Below are 16,346 nucleotides of genomic sequence, written 5' to 3'. Positions count from 1 at the left end.
GAACCCACAACCTTGGAGTATCTGGACAATGCTCTAACTAACTGAGCTACCTGGCCAGGGCTAAACTTGATTTTTAAAAATTAATGCAGCAACTCCAGATGCCTTATCACTAAGGGTATCTAATGTGAATAGAGCGCATGAGTTCCAAATTATATAACATTTACATATTATACAGAAGAGAGTTGCAGGTAAGTTATTCCAAGGTAAAATGGAGTATTTGTTATCACTACATATGCTGTAATAGAGGACAGGGGGTATACTGGAAGACAAAGGTTGAATATACTCAGTAAATAAATCACCACGATTTTGGTCTCCCCACCCTACACAAGTCATATTGAAGTTCTAAGACTCAGTTTCTGCTGCATATAGCAGAACTCCAACTATAGTTGCTTAAAACCGACAGAAATTCATTTTACTGCAACATAAAATAAATTCAGATGTAAGCAGCCCAGGACTAGCTTAGAAGCTTTAAGTCATCAGGGACCCAGGCTTTTTTCAGCTCATCTCGTTGCCATCCTCCGGTCACCTATGGCAGATTAAAGGTGGCACAGATTTTTTTTTTTTTTTTTTTTTGCATTTCTCCCATTGCGAAATGAGGCCCGTGTCCCCACTCCTTGAATCTGGGCAGGATATGTGCCCACTTTGAATAATAGGATATGGCAGAAGTGACACTCTGCCAGTTTCCAGGCCCATGCCTCGGGGCACTGTCAGCTTCTACTTCCTCCTTCTGGAAACATTTGCTCTTAGAGCTCTGAGCTGTCAGGCAGCAGACCCAGCTACCCTTACTGGGGAGAGGATGCAGACAGGCTCTGTGAGTACATGGAGAAGGAGAGGGGCCAGCCATTCTTATCCAAGTGCCAGAAATGAGAGGAAGCTGCCATGGTCCTTGCAGACCAGCCCCACTGCCCAGGTGAATTTTAATGAGATACCTCAGACGATGTTCTCTGGAACAGAAGAATCATCTGCTATACAGAATCAGTCTTATCAAATAAATTTTTGTTTTTTAAGGCCACTAAGTGTTGGGGTATTTTTAATGTACTGGTAGATAACGGCATCAGCTTATGGCGCAGAAAGAGCATAAGCCATCGTGTCATGGCTCAGGAAGCCATGCATCAGAAAGGGGTAAAGGACAAAAAATGTGCATGGTCTCTACTTTTAGGAAAACTTCCCAGAATTCACAAATAACACTCTATTTAACTACTAGAGGCCCAGTGCATGAAAATTCATGCACTGGAGTGGGGGGGGGGGTCCCTCAGCCCAGCCTGCCCCCTCTCACAGTCTGGGAGCCCTCAGGGGTGGGAGGCAACCCAGAGATCAGGGGAAGGCGACACCCCCATCACACCTCTGCTGCTGCCACTGCCGGTAGTGTAAGCCTCAGCCTGCCCTGGTTACCTGAGCCTCAGGTGGCCCTGGGCGGCTGAGCAGCCACCATCTGAGGCTTGCCTGTGCCTCGGGCCAGCCCTGGGCAGCTGGGCAGCCGACATCTGAGGCTTGCCTGCACCTCCAGCTGGCCCTGGGCGGCTGGGGAGCTGAGGGGACTGGGGGACTCTGGAGGCAGGCTAGGCAACAACATATCTATATTGCATTTCCTCAATTATCTTATTAGTATAATCATTTTTTCTCATTAAAATTTATTTTTAAGATTCTAGTTTTAGAGTAGATTTTTGTACACAGCAAAATTGAAGAGAATGTACAGACATTTTTCATATACCCTCTGCCCCCAGAAATGCGTAGCCTCCTCTGTTATGAACATCCCCCACCAGAGCTGTATCTTAGTTACAACTGATGAACCTACATAGGTACATCATTAGCAACAAAAGTTTATAGTTTACATTACAGCTCATTCTTGGTGTTGTATATCCTATGGGTTTGGACAAATTGATCCATGGTTACAGTATTGTACATATTATTTTCACTGCTCTAAAATCCCATGTTCTATCCATACCAACCCCTAGCAACCACTTCTGGAGAAATTTGTAGACCTTTTTACTGTCTCCACAGTTTTGTGTTTTCCAGAATGTCATGTGGTTGGAAACATACAGTATGTAGCCTTTTCAGATTGGGTTCCTTTACACAATAATATGCATTTAAGGTTCTTCCATGTCTTCTGATGCTTAGTAGGCATATTTTTAGCACTGAATAGTACTCCATTATGTGGATATACCACAGTGTATTTACCCATTCACCTACTGAAGGACATTTTGGTTGCTTCCATGTTTTAGCAATTATGAATAAAGCTACTATAAACATATGTGTGCAGGTTTTTGTGTCAACATAAGTTTTCAGCTACTTTGGGTAAATGCCAAGGAACATAATTATTGGACCATATAGTGAGAGCATGATCTTGTGTAAGAAACTGCCAGACTATTTTACAAGTGGCTGTTTAATTTTACATTCCTAATGGCAATGTATGAGAGTATTGCTCCACATCCTTGTCAGCATTTGGGGTTGTCGTTGTTATGGGTTTGGCCATTCTAATGTGTACTATTCTAAGGTGTGTAATGGGCATCTCATTGTTTTAGCTTGCATTTCTAGGATATAAACTATGATGTGGGATATCTTTTTATATACTTAGTTGCCTTCTGTTTATATTTTTGGTTGAGGTGTTTGTTAAGATCTTTGATTCATATCTTAATAGGGATGTTTGATTTTTTTTGTTACATTTTAAAAATTCTTTTTATATTTTGTATAAAAGTTTTTTTTATGAGATTTGTCTTTGCACATATTTCCCTCCAGTCTGTGTCTGACTTCTCATTCTATTGATATTTAACGTTATTAAATTTTATTAGGATTTTTAACTTTATTACAATCCAGCTTATCAATTATTTCTTTAATGGATCACATCTTTAGTATTGTATCTGGAAAGGCATCACCCTACCCAAGGTCATCTAGGATTTTCTGTATGTAATCTTCTAGGAGATTTACATTTTACATTTAGGTCCAACGTCAATTTCAAGTTTATTTTTATTAAGGGTGTAAGGTTTATGTCTCAATGTTATTGATTGATTGATTGCATTGGGCTGTCCAGTTGTTCTAACCCCATTTGTAGAAAAGACTATCTTTGTTCCATTGCAATGCCTTTGCTCCTTTGGCAGAAATCAGTGGACTGAAAACAACAAGAAAGCCCACTGCATGAGAGAATGAACATATTTGCCAATGCTATTTCAGATAAGGGTTTGATCTCCCAAATTTACAGAGAACTCATACAACTTAACAAAAGGAAGATAAATGATCCAATCAAAAAATGGGCAAAGGACCTAAGTAGATACTTTTTAAAAGAGGACATACAGAAGGTCGAGAGACATATGAAAACATGCTCAAAGTCACTAATTATCCAAGAGATGCAAATCAAAACGACAATGAGATACCATCTCACACCTGTCAGAATGGCTATCATCAACAAATCAACAAATGACAAGTGCTGGCGAGGATGTGGAGGAAAAGGAACCCTCATGCACTGCTGGTGGGAATGCAGACTGGTGCAGCCACTGTGGAAGACAGTACAGAGTTTCCTCAAAAAGTTAAAAATGGAACTCCCATTTGACCCAGTAATCCCACTTCTAGGACTGACTATATCCCAAGAAACCAGAAACACCAATCAGAAAGGATATATGTACCCCTATGTTCATAGCAGCACAATTTACAATAGCTAAGATTTGGAAACAACCTAAGTGCCCATCAGCAGATGAGTGGATTAAAAAACTGTGGTACATATACACAATGGAATACTACGCCACTATAAAAAGGAAGGAACTTTTACCATTTGCAGCAGCATGCATGGAACTGGAGAGCATTATGCTAAGCGAAATAGTCAGTCAGAGAAAGATAAATATCACATGATCTCACTCATATGTGGGATATAATGATCAACAAAATTTGATGAACAAAAGTAGATCCAGAGACAAATGGCAGGGGAGGTGAGGGGGGGAGGTTAGAGAGCAACCAAAGGACTTATATGCATGCATATTAGCATAACCAATGGTCACAGACAATGAGGCGGTGGGGGCTTGCCCCGGTGTTGGAAAGGCTGGAGGGGGGGTGGGGGAAGGGGTCAATCAGGGGGAAAAGGAGACATATGTAAAACTTTAGAAAAAAAAAGAAATCAGTGGACTGTATTTATGGAGGTCTACTTCTGGGCTCCACATGATATTCCGGTGATCTATTTGTTGTTCTTTTGCCAATACTACACTGTCATGATTACTATATGTCCTACAAACCTTTATCCTGACTTATTATTAAGATGGTTCAGATTCTACTATTTCTATGAAACTGAAAACTTTAATCATGCCTTGGTGTATGTCTCAAACATTTAGCAGTGATCCTAAAACATGGATATTTGATATATAATTGTTTACAAAAAGCAAAGACGTTGCATCTGGATGAGGTGAGCTCTAAGAGGTCACTGCACACATAAATAGAGGAATATTCAGAAAGAAAGAGAAGCCTGTTTATCAAGCAGTAATTGAGACATTCCTTTTCATCCCTTCCCTACGGCTTGAGATAAACAATGCGAGGATTATTTTCTTTTTGAATCTAGACATTTATTTTTTTTCCAAATGTTCTAAATATATATTTAGATTAAAAACATTCACAATTAAATCAAATTGGCTGTGTGAAGAACTGGTTCCCAATGCTATCTTTCTCACTGGGTAGTTTGGGGCATCACCCTAGCTCACAAATCCTATACTGGGTTTCTATTGTACAAAAAAAAAAAAAAAATGGTGTTGAGAAGATTGGATAAAAGTTACAGTGTATGTACTCATGAATCTGAGACTTCAACAGGAGAACAAACACATAAATGAAGCTAATGTTACTTGCGTTGATTTGGTAATGGGCAGCCTAGGGACTATATTGAAACATAGAAGTGGTTACTCCAACCTTCACAACAGTGAGGGAAAGGAGAACTCATACAACTTAACAAACAGTAAACTTTGGACAGCTCAATGCAGCAGTTACTCCTGAGAGCTGATAGCAGAACTAAGTGTTGAAGGAGTGGTGAGTCAGCAGGGGAAGGGGTGGTAGGGAAGAGAGTTTGGAACAGAGCGTTTAAATTCTCTGCAATAAGGGTACCAAAGTTTACTGTTTGGAGCTCACAGGGTAATCAAGTTTCACTTGAGGAAGCAAAAAGCAAACTGTTTCCCTCCTTGCAGTGTTTGTAGTTAAATCTGCACCCGAAAGGCAAGATTATCACATGGACTGCACTGGGAATGTTTACAAATAACAGTAAAGAGAACTCTGTACTTGCTTTTGACTCTAGACATATCTTTTATTTGTTTTAAAATTGCCTGATAAATATTGTCCTACATGACTTTTTAAAAATTTCCACAATTGAAGATTGATCATGTACTTTAATTGCAAAGGGAAATGGAAGGAGAATCTTACTAAGTCGAGATGGCACGTTGGTTCCCTATAATGAAAAAACTCAGCGGACTGAATAATACGACTTCAGTGGGCTTAGAAAACAATAGGTAGATGGGTTCAGAGTTTTGAATTGCTGAATGCAATCAACTTTTCCGTGGGTCTGCTTAGAAACTATTTTTTCCTGGCTGTCCCTGAGGAGTTCTAAGTTTGTCCTCTCTTTGACTTTGAATCTCTGTGTGTAGTGGTTTTTAGAAAATTAGCTTTTATGTGATCAAACTGCTCGTTTTTGATTCTGGATTCAAAGCTTTTGTAATTGTGTTCAGAGTACAGTTAAAAAAAAAGTAGAAATGCATCTTTAATGTATGGAGATTGGAAGATGAGCAGCCGAGTGAAACTCCTCCGTGAAGGAGAGAGTGTGCAGGTCAGTGGAACTGTTGAAAAGAATAGAAATGAGATCCTGTCAAAAGGGGTGGAAGAATTGGACTCATCCAAAGAAAAGAGCTGCCCAAGGAAAAGTTAATAATGCATTCCTTCATTAGTGGAGGCAGAATATTAGACACTTATAAGAGTGTGGACAATTTAAAACGTGGCAAATACCGCCCGCCTACTTACCCACCTCCCATGTCTTGAGGAATCCAATTATTGGGCATTTAAAACATTCCTGTTGCATACACAGCATTTGCTGAGTTTTAGCAGGAATGTACAGCAGTTCATATGATATTGATGACTATCCATGACCAAAAAGGAAGAGGCATATACAGGTAATATAAGCTAGGCGATGAGAGGGTTTTTTTGACCTTCAAAAATAAAAAAAGCTGCATAATTTAAATCTCCTCCAATTAGGCATGATGGTGTGAAAACCAACATATGTCTAGGAGAAATAACTGTCTTTCACACTGGATTTATTTTTTTTAGATTTCTTTTAAAAAATGTACCTTTTTGCAATCACCCCCATGGCACATGCTCATTACCAGGGAAAATAAAATGGTTATATGACTAATTAGACTTCACCTTATCAGTTCGGGACAAGCCTGACAACCGCCCCTTGTTATCATAAATTAATGATGCCTCCCACATTACATGAAACGATCAGTGGTGGTTCATTACAGCCATGTCCTCGTGTTCTGTAAATGTCAAGAGATTAAAGGTGAAAGCTTCAGCTTCCCATTTCTTGTCGATGGGTTTTTAAAAGTTCAATGTGGTCAGATTATTTTAGGGCGACAGGGACAGTTTCTTCATGACACCAAAATGTCTAATAGAAAAGTCTAAAAACTTGTTCAAAAGCTTCTGTTTGTTCTTACTTCTATTCATGTCAAATACTCTGTGTCATTGATTTTTAAAAAATGTATATTTTATTGATTTTTTACAGAGAGGAAGAGAGAAGGAGAGAGAGTTAGAAACATCAATGAGAGAGAAACATCAATCAGCTGCCTCCTGCACACCCCCTACTGGGGATGTGCCCGCAACCAAGGTACATGCCCTTGACTGGAATAGAACCTGGGACCCTTGAGTACCCAGGCCGACGCTCTATCCACTGAGCCAAACCTGTTAGGGCTCATTGATTTTGTGTGTGTGTGTGTGTGTGTGTGTGTGTGTGTGTGTGTGTGTAATAGTCCACTGACACACACACACACACACACACACACACACACACACACACACACACTAACGCTGGCACAGTTCCTTTAAGATGTTCACAGCTTTCAGAAAGTCTGCTAGTTACAAACCTATCTGATTTACTTTAGTTCAGCATCTCCAAAGTTTTCCAGTTAAGACAATCTCTGTGTATGTGTTGTAACTTCTTGTAGAATTATTGTTCCGGAAACAAACTATGGGACAAGCTCTGTTAGATGACAATACTGAGTATTTGTGACTCATTCAACGTCTTGTGGGAATAGATCTTTAGAATCGCGACTTGAAGAGTCAGTGTAGCCCTAGCACCAGTTTAAGGCTTTTGCTGTCCTAGAGACCCTTGCCCTACTCTTGCTCCCTAATTGTTCCTACTGGGGTTCAGTGGAGAATTAGAACTCTGGGGTGCACGTGATGGTTCTAGGAGTTTTTCCTCATCTGGAAAATGGGAAAGTTGGTCTAAACTATTTCTAAGATCTTTTGGAGCTTTAACTCTGATGCCTCAGTGACCTAGCCCTGTGACTGACAGATTAATGACCAAGGGAAATCACATTTCCTATATGCTTTACTTACTTCATTATTATTTCTCAATATTCAACTATTTCAGAAAATACTATAGGTTAAAGGACATGGAGCACACAGAACCACTGGACAAAATAACTGTACTAAGAGAAAGAAAATAGTAATGTTTCTTGATACGCTTTTTCAGTGTTACATGATTATTTTACTTCAGCTGTATTAATTGTGGCTGGATACTAATCCTCATATCACAGAGGAGACGGAATCTCAAAAAGTTGATGTAAACTGTTCTATAGCTTATTTTACCTACAAACAAGAGGGTTTGGATGCAAATCCAGGTCTGGCTAATTTCAGTTTCATTTCTTTTTCATATTATTATGCTTGTATTAGCATAGAAGCAACCAATTTTAAGTTGAATGAGAGGTAGGCAATGGAAGAAAATGACATTTTAAAAGAGTGAAAAATACCAACAGAATCTGCATGACCCCTCATATATGACCATGGTGAATATAAAAACTCTATAACTTAGGACGTGTTCACAGAAAGTCAGAGATACACATCAAAAGGTTGAGCTGAACACCTGATTTGTATCCAAACAATAAGATTTTAAAAGCATTTTTAATTTTATTTTTCATGTTCATATTTTCACTTATAAAAATGATCTTAATGTTTGGGAAAGGACACATCACAGGGGAATAAGAAATGTGTAATGGCTTTTATTGAATTCTGGAGAAGTATGGACTACTAATATGAGACTAAACCCACACAGGAGTAGGGGGGTTGTTGATCTGCAGAAATTTAATGTATGATAAAATGAAAACAATTTACTGGGGAAAAATCAGTTGCTTATAGTCATTTAGATAGTCTTTTTTAAAAGTTTAGTTCAAAAATATTAATGTCCTATAGAAGACAGTATTTTTTTTACCATACTTTTAAAGAAATTGCCTCTAAATTTCCTCTCCATAAGAAAACTTTAAAAATTCTGTCAGTAATAAGGCAACTTTTCAGAGAAAAAAAAAAAAAAGCATTTGTTTATGTATGAAGAAGAACCTAGATAACTAAATACTTTCCTTTTCTGTTCTTTCCTTTTATTTTATTGTATTGTATATTGGTTTCATTAATCCTCACCTGAGGTTATTTTTCCATTTATTTTTAAAGAGTGGAAGGTGGAGGGGCGGGGGGCGGAGAGAAACATCGATGTGAGAAAGACACATAGATGGGTTGCCTCTCACCTGACCCCTGACCAGGGATTGAGCCTGAAACCTAGATACATGCCCTTGCCCGGAATCTAGCCAGGGACTTTTCAGTCTGCAGGCCGACACTTAGCCAAACCTGCTAGGACCTAATTTCATTTTTTACGAAGATATTATTTGTGTTGCTAGAGAAGTCATGATGATGGTCATGATGCAATGTGATAAAAGGGTTAAAATAAATGAGAAGCATTTTTTTTTTTTTAGGAAAACACCCAGAGGGAAAAGAAAGCCACAAGAAAATAGATTCACTAATGAACAAGGAAGGGCATGAAATTAATGATGACTCTAAAACGGCTGAGTTATTGAACTCATTTTTTAAATCTGCCTTTAACAAGAGAAATGAAGCAAAGAAATATAGACAATTAGGGAGTAATGAAGACATTGCAAAAATTGTTCTCACCAACAGAAAGATAAGGGGATGCCTTACTTGGCAATCACTGGGCGATCCCCATCACCCTGAGTTATATGGGGGATTGGTCAGCAGGTTCACCAATCCATGAATATTTATTTTTGGAAAATAAAAGACTGTATCATATCCTTGGGGAATATGGAGAAAACAGACTCTTTGAAAAGTACCAGAAACTTCTGCAGCGAAAGGTGACCATGGGTACAATGTAGAATTTAATACCCCCGAATATTATTCAGAAAGGAAAACTGGCAGAGCGCCTGCAATAAGAATAAAGCAGGTCATATAATTCATGGGTATTCCATCACAAGCCCACAAAAGAAACGGAAGAAAAAATAGGAAAATTCAAACATTTGGACTTCAGATAATTTCTGATTTGGTGAGTCACCCAATTGTGCATGAAAAATGAATCAGAGTGACTCAAAGAAAGGTGATTTAATCATGATTTTGGAAATAGGTGAAAGATCACCGTGAGTGATGAAAATATATGCCAAATTTTATAAATGACTAATGGGGTTCAGTATGGGTTACTGTCAGTTCTGTTTTGTTTAGAGGTTTCATTATTTATGATTTAGCAACGTGATTGTTTAAAAGATTTTAAAATGGTGTTATTTTCTTAAAGTCAGGGAAAACTTAAAACAACCAAAGAGGCAAAGGATCAAAGAAGTACTATGAATCACTAAATGGACTCTTACACTGATAAAAAGGAGGGGATAAGAGTTCTCAAGACCTCAAGGGTCTTAGCTAAAGAACTTATGCACCCTCTTGCCATTCAATGAGACAGAAGTCCAGCAATGAGACCGCAATACTGCTGAAGGAGGTCACTGCTTTTTTTCCCCCTTGATCCCAGCTATCCTAAAATACTCAATGCTGGAAAGACTAGTAGGCGTCTTTTCTTATTTACTCAGTAAGCAGCACGTAAAAAAATGCATCCTGAGCACTGTAGAGTCACAGTTATGCCACGGGAAAGAAAAAGCAGAATGGACACAAAAGGGTTTGCAGATGAGTGAGAGGAAGGCACTCAATAGATCAGATGACTCTGAGCACCTTAGCTCAGGGTTCCAGGTGCCTTTTGAAGAAATTGATAGAAAGTGCCCAAATTAAAGAACATAAAATTTTTTTTGATTGAGTTGGTGCTCATATATTACTGACTAATGAAAACATGTAAAATAAGAAAATTTAAAATGGAACAAAGGGATAGAACAAGCAGTGATGATTTAACCTTTCAGAGGACTAACTTAACAGATGTGTAATGTAGATTTGTGTGGTAAACTCAGATGTGACTATAATGACTTAACCTGATAGTGTGACTTGGTGGGCTTGTCGGCTCGCATTTCACTCATAAGGTGGAAGAGTATTCTGACTGCCCAGTCCAAATGGTGTAAGAGTGCTATGGATGAAAGGCCACCACTTCTCAAAGGGGATGCACTCTATATTTTCCTCCTTTTATATACAAACAAAACACTTCCTAATGACAGCTCTACCCTATCACATACTTGCAATGCCTGACACACTGTCCATTATTACTACCACTCACAGCACCCGTCCAGGGCAGGCATTGTTACCCAGGCATCACAGATAAGGAGAGTGACAACACCCTTACGCGGCACTTCCAGTGTCACACAGCACGGAGGCTGTGAGGCTGGACACTTAACCCAGGTAACGGGCTCCCAAAACTTTGCTCTTGCTCCATCCATTGCTCCACACCAAGACTGACTTACATTGCAGAATATTATGCATCTCTCTCTCTCTCTCTCTCTCTCTCTCTCTCTCTCTCTCTCTCTCTCTCTGTCTGTCTCTGTAAAAATCTGTGCTTTCACCATTCTGGCGTTGTCCTCAATGGAAAGGAACTGAAATAGTTAGTGATCTTTATGGGATTGCTAGTCATGAAGACATCTCACTCCCCTGCAAGATCTGTGTTATATTAGTCTAGTGGTCACAGTTCTCACCATGGCCTCTGACAACCTGCCCATGATTCAAGGTGTTTCAGCAGCCTGTAAACCCAGCCACTGCCTGTGACTCCCATGGCAGGACAGTTGCAGTTTCTGTGAACAGCTGTTTTTCTTGAATGAAACTCAAGATAGATAAGGTAGTTTTTGCCTTGTTTGCCTTTTATGGCAGGTCTGTATACACAATATATTACACAGGCATCTCATCTCGGCAGCCTGTGGTTTCACATTCTTAATTCAAGGTTTTGGGGTTCTGTGCCAGATGTCAGAATATTTGTTGATAGAGATTTAGATGCCATTAGGTTCCTTAGAAGTTCTGTGTCTTCCTGAACATCGCATCAAGTGAGAATATAATGATCATTAACTAAGTAGTTCATTCAATCATGTTACATACATGTGCTGAGCTCTGACAGTGCATCAGGCACCCCATCCAGCCTGATACACAAAACCCCAAGACAACTGTCCCTAAGCATCCTCATCCTCTAACTGGTGGATCTACTAAATTATGAGGCATTTCACAAGGGTTTCCTGTTATTTGTAGAAATGCTAAAGTTTACTGATGACTTACCTATTATATAAAGTAAAGTAAATTCAAAGTTTTCCTTTTAATAATGTAACTTTTACTCTCATGATTCTAATATGCTTTCCTAAGTGTAGAAGCAATTGAGTTATTGAGTTAGGACAATAAATAATTTACATTATTTAATATTCCCTCGAGAATATGTTGCATAAGTGAACTGAGCTGTTAAAACAGAAAAAAAAAATTAAGTTTAAAAACACTGGTAATTGGGAACAAATGTATATGGATGACAGTGCAACCACAAGCAATGTGTTATATAAAGAACTATTGCTTCAATACACAGAGTATATTGAACAAAGTTTCCTATCAATGATGGAATTGGAAGTGGTCCATGAAAAGGAATCAGAATGGCCAATCCTACCAGTGCAATAGCATGGGACAGGGAAAAGGATTGGTATTGTGGTTAGAAGCAATGGTTTTAAAGTTTGTGAGCAAAGCAGTAGGATGTGCTAAGTAAAAGGTGAAGGTACGTGGGGTTATTTTAAAACAATGCTGAGGGTATTTGGACTGCTTGCATAGTCATTGGCAAGCCCACATACATTCATACGAAAGTTCAAGACATCCCCATTTTCACAAAGCTTCTTTTCAATTTGCACTTATGACCTAGGTCTGTGGTCGGCAAACTGCGGCTCGCGAGCCACATGCAGTTCTTTGGCCCCTTGAGTGTGGCTCTTCCACAAAATACCACGGCCTGGGTGAGTCTATTTTGAAGAAGTGACATTAGAAGAAGTTTAAGTTTAAAAAACTTGACTCTCAAAAGAAATTTCAATCGTTGTACTGTTGATATTTGGCTCTTTTGACTAATGAGTTTGCCGACCACTGACCTAGGTCATCTGGGGGAAAATAGGCTCTAGGTTCTTTGAGAGTCAGCTCTCACAATCTGGATGGTGTAAATCCCAGACCCAAAACTGGTTCTACTTCAAGGGACAGTGGAGTCCAGTACACCACGATGTCCATCCCTCTGTCCATCATACACTGGTTCAAGAATAAACTCCCAGGCCTTCAATCTCCACCACACCATCAACCCAAACCATTCCAGATGCTCTGCCTCACTCAGAGCCTTCGATCCCTTCTTCAACTCTCAAATACCTGTCTATGCCCTTGAGGCCTGCTCCTTAACTAGAAAATGCTCAGAGGTTCTTACCTCCTTCACTGAGTGTTTTTGCATTAACGGAAACATGGCTGTTACCCAGTCTACCTTTTCAAGCAGCCCATCTCACCTGTTGTAGTGGAAGCCTGGACATTTTGTCATGGGTCAGGTTTGCAAACTGCATAGGAGTTTTAAGCTGGTTACATTCAGCCCAGGTGAGATCAGGGAAGTCTATGGGAACAGCCTGTTTAAGAAAGCCAATGCATGCAGAGCGGGTCTAGAAATTAAGAAGGGAGATACTCTATAAGAGCCATGATAGTAAGCAGACTTGAATCTTAATTGCTAATTATTAATGCTCTTCTTTTTCAATACCCCATGATTTCCATATACAGTCTATATTTAAGAAGGTTTCTTTGGGGAGGGCAAAGAGAAACATGAACTATTAACATTAATACAATGCAAAATCTGCTGTAATTGAAGTATAAATAAAATGTAATCTTGAATACATAACCCCCCAAAAAACAAAAAGGCTTGGTTTGCATCCAGAGAGGTCCAGTTTGATCACTGAGCTCTCACAGTATTGGGTTTTGTGCTATAGCCATAGTGAATTCCCATCAATTCCCCAAAGTATCAAAGTCTATGTTTTTCCTTTTCTTCTGTCTGAAATGTCCTTTCCCTTCCAACACCTTTACTCACTTGGCTACCTCCTAGTCACTCTGTAGATTGCAGCTCATGTTACTTCATCTTGACATCACAGACAATTTGTACTTTCCCTCATGTTAGTACATGTCATGCTGTCCTGCCACTGCTTGTTCTATGCTCCTTGATTTCCAACACCTGGAATGGTACTTGGCATCATCAGTGTTCAATAAGTGATCATTGAATGACTAAATTAGTTGAACAAATACATGATTGAATGGATGAGTTGATCAAATCAGTGAATTGATGGATATGTAGATATTTGTTGCTGGCTTCTGAGTATGAGTCACATCACAGAGAAAATTACGGTGTATGAAAAGAAAGAAGTCAAGAGAACTGAGTAGCTGATCAAGAGAACCATGCTGAAGTAATACTCTATACATTCTTGCATCATTCATTCATCAAATATTTATTAAATGCCTAGCTGTTATGTCAAAAGTGACCCCCCCTTTTTTTTAATGTACTCAAACATTTATTGGATGCCTATTGGTTATGTAACAAATTATCTTTGCTTCTTTGCTCCAATAGTTTCTTTGTTGTTTTTCATATAATTTAGAAGCCAATAATGAGTTAAACCATTTTTAAAAACTGTCGGCTGTACATACAGAGCACATGTTTAAAAGCTTGATAAATATTTTTTTTCTCCATTCCTTTGCAGGAATTTTAAAGCAAAGAATAATTGTCAAACTAGGCCCAATGTGCACCTTTCATGAAAAATTAACCTGCATATGCATATACAAAATAAGTGATTGCAAATGAATAGGGAAATTAGCTTCTGTTCTTGCTGTGTGGAGCTCCCATTGATACTATGGTGATCAACATTTAGATCAGCTATGGGCCAGAATTCAAGTAAAGCTCTGTTGATACAGGATGTTCTATGAGCTCCAACACACACTGGGAACTACTTCAAAAGTTGATTTAAAAAAAAAATTAGTTGGGATTTTTTTTTTTTAATCAAGGAGAAACTGGACACATGCAAAGAGGAATGCATAATTTAAATTAGAGCTGAGCTTCTGGATATGTAGTCAAACAAAGTATGTTGTCCTGACAGTGGAGGAAAATGTTTCTTGATGGGAAGAGGATGCCCGAAGGTTCCGGACTCCATTCCTTATAAATCCAATGCCTTGTGGCACAGCGCTGGTATTCTCCTGAGCTGGGAGTTGGTTCACTCCCTGTCCACAGAGGACTTGGTGATAATGCTTGCTGTGCTTACCAAGGAGTGGAAGCAAGCCGTTTTCATCCAAAAAACACAAATAGAAAATGTAAATATCTTTGGGAATTTATGCAGTATCTTTATTAGTACAAGGACAGAGGTCAAAATGAAGAGAAAGGCATGTAAAGTTATGAATATGGGTATTGAGCTCTATAGACTAAGGTAGATGTGGATCATTACTGCTTATAAATTAGATGATATTCTCTATTGCAACTAGAACCAATTTCCAGCTTCTCCCCCTTCCCCAAGTTATATTCCAGTTAGACTCGGCTTACTATGGACTGGGTTGTACATATTAAATCTTTACTTGTCTTTGGATTATTTCAAGAGAAACATTTTATGTAACATCCTTCAGGGGGACCATGCTTATTTTCAGCAGTTCTTCTGCGTTTCTCGAGTAACATGAAGAGGACAAGAAATAATTTATAGAAAACCAAATCTCATGTGGGTCAAGAAAATTTCAATGATGCCATGATGTTTGACAGTTTAATGTATAAAGGATCTAGACTATCTGTAGCATTCCTCAAAACTAAGTAAGACAAAACTAAAGTACTCCATGCAGTATTTCACAATCCTGTCCTAGTTCTCCCTCCCATCACCATAACAACACATATCCCAAGCATCTATGACATTATTAGCATCTATGAGAAAATAAGCCTTCCTTTGTGACCTTTACCTTGAATTTGTGGATGTTTGTCTTTGGAGGTCTCATATTTTTTTTCTCTTGAGAGGTTTGGCAGCTTAGATAATTATGCACCTACTTAGGATCAGGGGAAATTATCTAAATGGAACAAGATGTTATCAACATTTTGACATTATGCATATTAAGCTTTTCCTTCTATACAGACTCAATAGACCAGAAAAAAACAAAATTAAAGAAAAAGTCTTTTATACTATCTAAATAGCTGAAAGTTAGTGGAGAGTGAGCCAGATTAATATCTAGGGGGAAAGCAATGCAGACAGAAGAAATCAAGAATTGCATAAATAGTAAGAGAAGTGAGTACAGGGAATGTTTGATAAATGGCACAGAAACTTATGTGACAGGAGAGGAGAGAGCAAGAGGAGGACTTGCAAGTGAAGGCTGGGCCCAATGGGAACATGTACGTTAGTGAGGATTTTGACTGTGGCTCTGAGTGACAAAAGAACCCTTTGAAGCAATGTGTTTTTCATTGAGGTGAAATTTACATCATTTGGAACATTTCACTGTGAACTATTCAGTCAAATTTGTGCATTACAACTATTCTCGATTACTTCACATAATGGAGTCCTACAACAAATAACCTTTTGTGACTGGCTTCTTTCACTTAGCATACTGCTTTTAAAGATCAGCCTCTTAATGGACCATCAAGGTCACATTGCAAAGTGGTATGCAAAGCGGAGAAGGATTGGTAGCTTGCTGCTGCTTCTTCTTTTTCTTTTTTTTTTTAAATTTATTGTTATCTATCACACCATGGAAATGAAGATATTGAGAACATAATTAGTTCCATGCTCCTGATGTTCAGGGGAGAGGACTGGGCTGGAGGTAAGTATATAGATTGATGAACAGGAGAATCTTTCCAAAGATTGAGCCCTGATGTTGTTCACTAATTTAAAAACCAATGAAATAAGGAGAAAACAGAAAAATGAATTAGAAGGATCTATCAGCCA

The sequence above is a fragment of the Eptesicus fuscus genome, chromosome 18 (assembly GCF_027574615.1).
Source record: "Eptesicus fuscus isolate TK198812 chromosome 18, DD_ASM_mEF_20220401, whole genome shotgun sequence".
Classification (NCBI taxonomy): Eukaryota; Metazoa; Chordata; class Mammalia; order Chiroptera; family Vespertilionidae; genus Eptesicus; species Eptesicus fuscus.
Note: the sequence above shows the minus strand (reverse complement) of the source record.